Source organism: Eleginops maclovinus, chromosome 12 (genome assembly GCF_036324505.1).
Source record: "Eleginops maclovinus isolate JMC-PN-2008 ecotype Puerto Natales chromosome 12, JC_Emac_rtc_rv5, whole genome shotgun sequence".
NCBI classification, from domain to species: domain Eukaryota; kingdom Metazoa; phylum Chordata; class Actinopteri; order Perciformes; family Eleginopidae; genus Eleginops; species Eleginops maclovinus.
The window spans coordinates 24,498,363-24,508,937 of NC_086360.1; positions in this window are offsets into that span (position 1 = coordinate 24,498,363).

The following is a 10,575-nucleotide window of genomic DNA, read 5'->3' on the forward strand; positions in this document are numbered from 1 at the left end:
GATCTACTTCATTGTGCCCTCTTTCTTTTCACATACTGGGTAGCTGGGAAGACAATGGTAGAGCAAATAAGAGAGTAAACAATTAAACAGGTTTTGGAGAGTACACCAAGGCAGATGTTTTAAGCCATGTTATCCTGATTCATTTTACAGAAAATACATTAAAGGGCCCCTGTTATCCTTTTGGGGTTTCCCCTTTCCTGTAGTGCGTTATATGTGTGGATGTAAATGGTCTGCAAAGGCTAAAATCCCGCCATAGGGAGTTCCTCTCCCACACACTCGCAAACGTCACAATTGGACTCCTTTTGTATACTTCCTTAACTTAATCACGTCACTATGTAACAGGTGGTTCTATTGGCTAGCGCTTAAACACATTGAGCGTGATAGGCTAAGGGGCGGGACGTCTCTATGCGGTTGAACATTAAGAGCCGGCCAGCTAACCATTCAGAGCAGACTGGGCTCTGGTTTCAGACGGAGGGTGAAAAGAGGCGCAGCAGCACAGGCAGTATGAGAAAAACAAAGATGTTTTTTTAACATTTAAGCATTGAGACATGTCCCAGTAGAGACACACAATACAGCTATGAACCTTAAAATGAGCATAGTGTAGTCACTGGGTTGGTAGTCATTCACAGTTTCATTCCACACACACTCAGAGATGTTTCACATCCTGAGAATCTGTTTTCAGGAAGACCAGAAGTTTAAAGGTGAACAGAAACTACGTAGGGATGCAGAGAGAGTTGGGTGTTGAGGAGGACAAATAGTGTGTCACAGTGATCTGATTAGAGCCTTTTTCCACTGCAAAAGCAAATAATCCCCTTCCTTATTGCCTGAATGTGGAGGACTCCCTGGCAACCCGGCAGTAAACACATGCCATCTCTAAGGATGTCTTCATTGTGTAGTCGGGGCTGGGCCTGCACTGCCGCTGAAGTTTCACCTCGGATCACAACAGTGGCTGGTTTCAGTGTAGGATATGACACACGTATGCATGCACAAACTCGCTTGTTTTGCATCCACAATTCTGTGAGATGTTTTACAAAATAAAACTCTAAAAAGGCGTCAGCTTTTTTTATTATCTGCCTTAATGATATTATGGCTTAATTTTTCCAAATGGTATTCTATAAAGGATCACCAGAGTTAAATATAAATTCATCCTGAAGGCAAAGGGCGTCAGGATTCACCCTTGTTTTCATGAAACCTCCTCAAACATTCATGTTTCATCCGTCAGACAGGATTACAGGCGTGGGTTCTCCTTTTGGTTAGACAATCTGTGCCTTTGTGGTTGGCCACAGGATATCCTGGATTATGTTGTTTTGAAATCAAATTTATGATGCTGCTCACACCAAGCCAAGACCTTTTTCTCACCCTGAGAGGGAGCAGCTACCATGGGAGCAGCTATTGGTTGATTGTCTTTGGCTTGCACATGATGGGTGTAGCAGGTAATTATGGGCTGTGTGTTTAGGTGACTCTGGGCGATTCACCACTTTCTTCTCATCTGGACATCACTATCTTTTTAAAACATCCATGTACACACACCCATGTCAAATGTCATTTTTCACTTACTTATCAGTGTGGGCACAACCTCAGTTCAATTTGAGTGCTATATATCACAATAATCGGCTCTCATCTCTATTCCATTTCAACCAATGGTCACAATGATCAGTACATATGAATAACTGCTTTAAAGGGGCACTATGATACACATTTTCAGGTTTCATGTTTGCATTTTGTTCCTCTACTGTGACATGTCTCCATGCTTTAATGTTCACATAGCTCTTTATTTTTCTCATACTGACTGTGCTACAGCACCTCTTTTCACCCTCTGTCTAAAACCAGAGACCAGTCGACTCTGATTGGTTAGCTGACTGACTCTCGAGTCAACCATTTCAACATATCCCTTAGCCTATCACTCTCAATTGGTAGCCGATAGAGGTGGGAATGCTACATAGTGATGTCATTAAGTTACGAAAGTAAACAAAGGACTACGAAGGAGTCGTTTCAGGCAGGGGTGGGGGGTGCAGAAACTTGGCAGACCATTTACATGCACAAAAACCTATATAACACACTACAGGAAAGGGAAAATCCTAGTAGGGCCCCTTTAATTTTGGGATCTAAGTTGCATCACCCTGACTCCCTCTCCCACAGAGTATCCATTTAGTGGTATAAAAGTATTTAAAGAAGTATGTGACAATTAACCCCATGCGCAAAGTTTTCTTTACTTAGCACTTACTAATGGCATGATCATCTCCAGACTGGTGAATCATCCTTTGTAAAGTACCCCCATTTGGATGGTTTCCATAGAAGCATTTCTAAACACAAGCAAACGTATCCGACTTTCACTGCGTTGCAGGTTCCCAGTCTTCACTTTCCTGCCTACTTGTCACCGATAAACAACAAGCTCATCTTTCATCATCTCCATCTTTCAAGTCCTTTTTTTCTTAAAGCCCCAGTTGCTCTTTGTTCGTCACTTGTGCGGTCTGCTTGGGCAGGTTAAAGGCTTTTGATGTAGTCATCTTACAGCGAGTTTATCACTTCCTTACCACTGACTCAACTGAAACGGCATGCCCACATGAAAAACAGGAAAAAAAGAAGCTGTCTTGTTCACAGCCAGTTTGAGATTCTACTTTTCCAGGTGTAGAATTTCTGTTGTTGCCAGTTAAAATGATGTCACATTGCAGCCTTTATTATTCCAGGGAAAAGCTTGGCTCCAGTTATCAAGACATGCATCATGCTGCTTTGTGCGGTGAAGGTATCTTTTCGACTTTGCATCTGATGGGGTGTTACATTCCACCCTTCTTTGGCTGGATAAACATAGTGGATTGTCAACAAGTGTTCAGATGTATTTGTGATCGTTTTGCTGAGCTTTTGAGCAGTTGCTTCTTACTTAGGTCTAGCTTACAGTTAAATGTTAACATTTTGCTAGCATTCTCACAATGGAAATGCTAACATGCTGATATTTAGCAGCTTAGCCATGTTCACCATCTTAGTGTGGCATTTGCTAATTGGCATTAAACACACAGTACAACATGTCGAGGTATCCTTCGGCAAAATTCTTAACCCGGAGTTGCTTTGTCATGTGAATGTGTGTGAATGTTAGCTTCCCTAGAGCCAGTGGTACTGCTCTGCATGATGGTGGTGTGAAAAGGTGAATGACTCGTGAATGACTAGTATGTATAAGCTATATGCTATATAAGTGCAGTCTATTTCAAGGGATGTCCTTTATTTTCCGGTATTTAGTCAAAAATTAAATATTGAACGTGATGATAGCGCTAGTGTTAATGTCTGAATAAAATCTGAGAGTTGTTGAGACAGATTTGAGGTTGAGCTCCAGGAAAAGTCAGAGGATCAACAAAAGTCATTTCAACACATTGTCGGGGGGGTCATTCAGTTCTATAGATAAGGTCATTGCAAGAAATCTGATATTGACTGGTTGAACCCATGCAAACCAATGACCAACAATGCCACTATCGGAGACATGCCATTAGCTTGGCTAGAAAATGTAAAATTATTTGACTATTACAAGTTTCCTACCCCCTTAGAACATCATACTTTTGGGGTTTTTATCTCTCTTCGTCTCAAACTCTTTTGATGGTCATCCACTTTCTTTTATCTATGTAAGAACTTTGCAGGGTTCAGATAATGTCCTAGGAAACACTTGCACGAGCTGTCCCTGTTCCACCCGTGTTTCAGCGAAAGATTTAGCCTCTTCCAAAGAACTGTAATTATGCAGCCGGAAAAAACTCTTGTGTTTTCCTTTTTCATTTATTCTGTGAAATCTGCTTTGACAAGGTTAATGAAACAAAGAAATGTGGCCACTTTGAAATGTAACCCATATGATCTGCGTCATGCTCTCATTGTCTTTTTGCTTTGTAGTGGAAGCTGGCCAGACAGTGAATTCAAGGGCAATAGATATTTTAACTTCTCAAAATCTAACCAGATTTTTTACACTGTCAGTCTTATCTCCCCTTAACTCTCAAAACTTGTGGAAAGTAATGAAGAGAAGTTTAAAATAAGTTAGGAAAGATGATAAAAGTACATAATGAGCATGACTCTTACTTATAATAATTCCAGAGTAGTTTAAGCCTTAGCTTGTCACAAATACTTTTGTTAGCAACTTTCAGTTCAGAAAAACATCAGTCAATCAAACTAGAAACACCACTTTCTACTTTCTTATTCCCTGTTTGCTGTGTCCTTCTAATTGAACTGTAGCCTAAGCGGTGTCAGAGCAGGAAGACTCACAGTGACCTAATGCCCTTACAATTCATTGTATTTGCTGAATTGTTTCCCCAGAGACCTCGACCACACATTTTAAATCAGATTCTGATGGCATCTAGAAGAATACATGACATTCAGATGGGTTTCCTCACAGGATTAGCAGAATCCCACACACGTCACAGCCTTTTGTTTTAAAGGTTAACACAACTTTGAGCTTTGTGACAGGGAATACAGCTCAACCTCTCACCAAAGCTGACTCACTGCTAACCCAGCCAGGTGTGAAAGAGACAAATGTGCGATCCCACACACACACTCCAACACACACACACATACAAATGCACTTAAATGCACAGACACATGCCATGCGCAAATGAGCACACGCGCATGCACATGCAGACGCATCTCCTCATTGCCTCTGACCTGCAGACAGAGATGCTTTGTGTGTTTACTCCCACTTTCCCCACTTGGCTTTCCCCTCATGCCACATAACTATTGTCCTCCTCTGCTGATTGACTTCCTCTTCCTCTGATTTGTCGCTAATGTCACCTTCCCTGCTGGCGCCCACACGCTCCTGTTATCAACAGCTTCTCATCCGGGTTGCAAAAATACAGGAAGTTACCCGGGGGTCTCCTGTGTGGAAAAGAAACGTCCATCTCTGTGTGTCATACAATCATCCGTATCCCATGCTACGTATCACACTGCATGTCAGGTGTTAGAAGATAATACTGGTGACCTCAGTAACTGGAGATAATATCTAGACAGGGATTTCCACCTCTCTATATCCAACAACCTGAGGTTTGCAACAGGTTGAATGACAAATAGAAGAGAATTTAGACATTGTTACACAGACTCAAAGAACAAACACTGGCAAAGTCGCTTATTAATAAAGTCTTCCAAGCAGTGAAGTGAAAAGTGCTGTAATTCACAAGGAAATTGTTTCATGGCAGCTAATCAATGGGCAGCAGAGAGAGAGGAGTCTTTCTTTCCCAGACCCCGCTGGACAGTCTGTACTGCAATTTTTGGACACACTGTCCAGTTTGCTTTTTCTGCATGGGACAAAGCTCATTATCCCTATTGGCGATGGCTGACTTATGTAAGAAAAAAAAGGGAGCTTCCTTTGGAGTGCAGCTACCGAGAGATGGAATGAAAATCCTGCAATGGTCGTCTAATCCCAAACTTCCCAGTGAAAACATTCCACTTCCTCCCAGGCGAGATCCAGACTTGTTCGCATGCAGAGCTGAGCAGGCAGAGGGTGGGCTGCTCCGAGCAGGGGACACGCCGGAGACAGACGGGGTCAGGCAGATGGGAGGAGTGGTCAGGTGCAACTTACTTACAAGCCTGGGGAGACCATTGACCATTGGCTCCACTGTTGTATCATCAACAGGAGGAAGTATGACCAGATTTGTTCTGTTCTGTCAGCTGAAGAGTATTTTAAATGTGTCGAATGGAGGACAGGATGTAATTGTGCTATAACTCCAGTTGAGTCTTTGTTTAAAAGAGTAACAAGATATCAGACAGATGCTTATGTTTTTATACAAAAGGAAGGAACATTGAAATACCTGCTCCAGCATTCAGGGCGGGCTCTTTCATATTTCTGAATCTACACAAAACACTTAAAGTCAAAGGCTGTGCTTTTGCTGTGTCTCAATTTGCATACTGCTTTACTTAGACTTAGTTGTTCCGTTTGCAAAAGCAGCCTATGTTCACAATGAAAAGTATGGCAAAACGCAGTGCACTGCAAGTAGCATCTAACTGCCAAAAATCACCATTTTTGCTATTAAAAATAAAGGTAATGCAAGTGGGTTTTTCCTTATTTAATAAACCTACCATGTCGCCAACTATTGTTGAAAAAAAAAAGCGCCACCATTTATTTCATTGGGTTTTATGAGCCGTCTGTAATGATTTGGAACCAATAACGCTAACATTGGTCGCTAGCTAACAAGGCCGCCCGGTGTAAATTCACACTCTGCACGTTTTCAAGGTGTAAAACATGGCAGTGTACTAAGGGAAGTATCCTCATTAAGACACAGCAATGTTTTCCCAGATTCCACGATTATCAGGAAACATGTCCGCACCTTTATGCATAATCACTTTACAGGCTTTTAAAAGAGTTTATTAGCTCTCAACAGAAACCACAGCAGAGTCTGGTGGGAATAATTAGTAGTTTTACAGGGATTTGGTCATAAACAAAAGCATTGGACCAAAAAATAATAATTTTGATCAGATGATGGCCCAAGAGGATATGATAATTCATCCAGAGGGATATGGAAGTTTATACTTGATTTCATGGCAATCCATCCAACAGTTTTTCAGATATTTTACTTTTGGAGCAGCCAACACTCATAGTTAATTACCAATGGCCTGGTTGGGTTGCTTTGGAAAAATAAAATCACTATGAATAAAATGTAATTATGTAATTGAGTGAGGTTAATAACTTAGAAGGCCTGGTGGTGTCATGCACTGCTTTTACTGGTCCTTGTTAAAGCACATTCAGACCTTTTGTCTGCCCTTTGCTGCCCACACAGCGTGAACCCACTCTGCTCGTCTCCACTCCCAAGGCACCAAGTTCTGAAAAACAGTATTCATAAAACAAACTATTACAATTTGTTCTGCCAAAACATGTTCACCTCAGCCAAAAACAACCAAATTTAGATTTAGACGTTTCACTTCCTGCCATGTAATTTACCAAATTGTGGAAGCCAATAGTGTTAGTTTCCGCAGTGGGCTTAATTCAAAAATATATAAATAAATGCCGGGCCAAATGTTCAGAATTTTCATGGATAAAATTAGTTTCTGAGAACTGAAATAGTTTTCATTGCAAAAATCAGGAAATCCAAAAAAATATTGTTCCAACTCTGGGAACCTCTTATGTGGTGTCATCTGAATTACTACTGCGGTGTACAAATATACAGGAGTGAGGCGAAGAGTTATTTCTCATTACTGTTGTGTAATTATATAATCTAGTCTGCTGCTGTACAATCAAATAACTAGGTTTGTTTTTCAATACTCTGAGAGGGCTTTTGTGCTCGGATATTTATATTAATCACTGCAGAGCTATAACAAACTGGAACACAAGTATAGAGAAAGAGACCTGACTTCAGCGCCGTTTTTCATTCCTGAAGTACCTTGGCAGCCTCGGGCACTCACTCCAGGTTTTATACATTTATTTTCATTCTTATTTATTTGTATGTAAGTAACTTCCAGGAATTTAATTCTGTCTGCGTACACATATTGCTCTCCACTAAATGAAACCTTTCTCCAAAAACAATTCAGTTAAATTATTCTCTTCTGTGTCAAGACAGTATGTCTGGCCAGAGCTATTGCAATAACTTTAAACAGGCTTTGTTGTAAAAATAAGATGACAAATTATAGTCTTTGGCATTTTCTCCTTTTCCTTTTTCTGAGACATGAGAGTGAAGAGTGCACGCAGCACGCATACACGAACAGGAAGTAAATCCTCCACAGCAGGGGCCGAATCTTCTTTTTTTTAACTCCAGCATACATGCAAGGGAGATCCATAAAAAGTAATTACCCCGAACAGACTGTGCTAACACTGCAGGTTTACCTGTTCAACACACCCAGATATTCAAGATGAATGTTTAAACATGGACTTCATGATGCAACCTGTGACAGAACGTATCATAGTAGTAAATATTGAAAGATTAAAGGGCCTTATTTTGCTCTTTTTCAGGTTCATTATGTATTTAGTGCCTCTCCTGTGACATGTCTCCATGCTTTAATGTTCAAAAACCTCTTTATTTTTCTCATACTGCCTGTGCTGCAGCACCTCTTTTCACCCTCTGTCTGAAACCAGAGCCCAGTCTGCTCTGATTGGTTAGCTGGCTGGCCCTGGTGTGATTGGTCAACCCCTTAGAGATGTCCCGCCCCTTAGCCTATCACGAACAATGTGTTGGAGCGCTAACCAATAGAAGTACGAGCGTCGATTTGAGGCGTTTCAGGCAGTGGGGGTGGGGGGGGGACCTATGTAACACACAGCAGAAAAGGGAAAACCCCCAAAACATAATAGAGCCCCTTTAATGTATTCGCTGTAAAATGACTGAGGATAAAATGGCTTAAAATATCTGTCTTGATACACTAAATATACAAATAATAATAAATACATTTGGCAAAAACTAAAAAATAGCAAATCAACAAAAGAATTTCAGCACAAGGTAAATTCACTGTGATGATCAGGTGCATCTCACAACCTAAAGTTTGCAAAGTTGTCGCGGAGATGGTTCCCCTATTATTACGTCAATTAAAATGAATTTACTGATACAAACACATTGGGGTAACTGCAGTTAAACGTCACCAGATGTGGCTAAAAAACAGGAAAAACTTCCAATAAGAGGAGCTTAAATGTGGTATCGTAAACTCTCTTTTATTATCTAAATCCCTGCCATTATTGTATTTCTTGTGTTGTCTTTATTATGTTATTCTGTACAAATAAGTGTGTTCTTTTTAATGAACATTGAGTTCACAATGTGATTCAAATGCTTTGTTTTGTCTTGAAATTGATGTGGATTCAGTTTCATTGTTTACACACAAATAAAATGCAAAAATGATATAAAGAAAGCAGCGTCCATGAACATGACTGACTGCAAAATTCCCTGTTTATTTTTACTTCAAAAACCCAGCATAAAGGACACGCACAGTGGGATAGATTAGTGGATAAGTGTTCATCCTGCAGCATGGAAGTATTTGTCAAGAGGAGCAACACATAAAAACACAACAGGACATTGTGTCCCTGTGCAGTCCCAGTATACAGCAGTGTGAGAGGCAGATGTACTTTTATTGAGCTGATTATCCTCGAGCACATTGTCCCGCTGTGTGGGATGCTTGTGCCCCAGCTCCACTGTAGCAGTACGCCGAGTCATGTTTATGAGGCTCAGTGACTTTTTGTCTCCCTCTCCACTCAGTACATACTATATCGTTCGTAGAAGTGGAATGATAAGTTGGATTTGCTGACGACCTTGATGGCATCTTTTATTCTTCTTTTGTTACATCCGTTGCAGAAATGTTGCAAAATTAATCAAGGGAGGTTTTACAGGATGGATCAAATACAGTGATCATACACAGGTTTGGAAGTGTTTTTGTTTAAAGAGGCCCTATTACGCTCATTTTGAGGATCCTATTTGTATTTTGTGCCTCTCCAGTGACATGTCTCCAAGCTTTAACGTTCAAAAAGGTCTTTATTGTTCTCATACTGCCTGTTCTGCAGCACCTCTTTCCACCCTCTGTCTGAAACCAGAGCCCAGTCTGCACTGAATGGTTAGCTGGCCGGCTCTGTTGTGATTGGTCAACCGCTCAGAGATGTCCCGCCCCTTAGTCTATCACGTACAATGTGTTGAGCGCTAGCCAATAGAAGCACAAGCGCTACATAGTGATGTCAATATGTTATGTTTATTTTAGCCTCTGCAGACCATTTACATGCACAAAAACCTATATAACACACTACAGTAAAGGGAAAACCTGCAAAAAGCATAATAAGGCCTCTTCACATACAAATCAGCTCAAATTCTCAAGCCACCATTTGAACTGGTGTTTCTAAGCTTCTCATCTTTAAAGAATTTCCACTTTCTAAATTACTTAATAGCTGCATGTTATTATAACTTGAAAAAAAAAAAGTGTGGAAACTGTAGCCATTTCCCCTTAACAATAAATGAAATCCTGTGTGTTTGAAGAGACTTCTGAGAAATTATTAAAGAAAAATGTTGTGGGAACCAGAGTTAAGGTCCTGTCTGGATAATGGGGCAGGATGTCCTCACCTGCTGGCCTGGCACCAAGCAGACCCAGAAGAAATTATCACACAGCAGCTTGAATTAAATGGTCTCATGCAGACAAGCTTGTTCCATTAGCAGAGGACCACGGAGACAGGCTTGTTTCGCCGTGCTCCTGTTGTGTCTGAAGTTTTAGGGTGCAAAGCTGGATGCCAATTAGAGTCTTTGTAATGCGACTTAGGGTGGAAGGGATCTGACGTTGAGGCTAGAGTGTGGTGCGGCAGATAGCGGCATTACATTTGTCAAAAGTAATGGATATATTAACTGTTTCAAACTGGTTGAATTATTATAATTTTAATCTCTTTACCAACCCACAATGTCTAAGAGCCATAGGAGAAACATTCATCAATAGAATACCATAATAACGTTACATCTATCCTTATTTATAACAAAGCTAGCCCACAAGGTTGTGTTGCTGCTATGCAACTTGTTTTATGAAGTCATTAAACATTTACCTAATTATCATTACTTATTATATTGAAACATAACACTCTGGTGATCTTTAAAACACACTGCTGAAAACCAGTGATACTTTTTAAAGTAGCCTTAACAGATTTTAAGTTTACCTTTAGGGGTCAGCAGAATA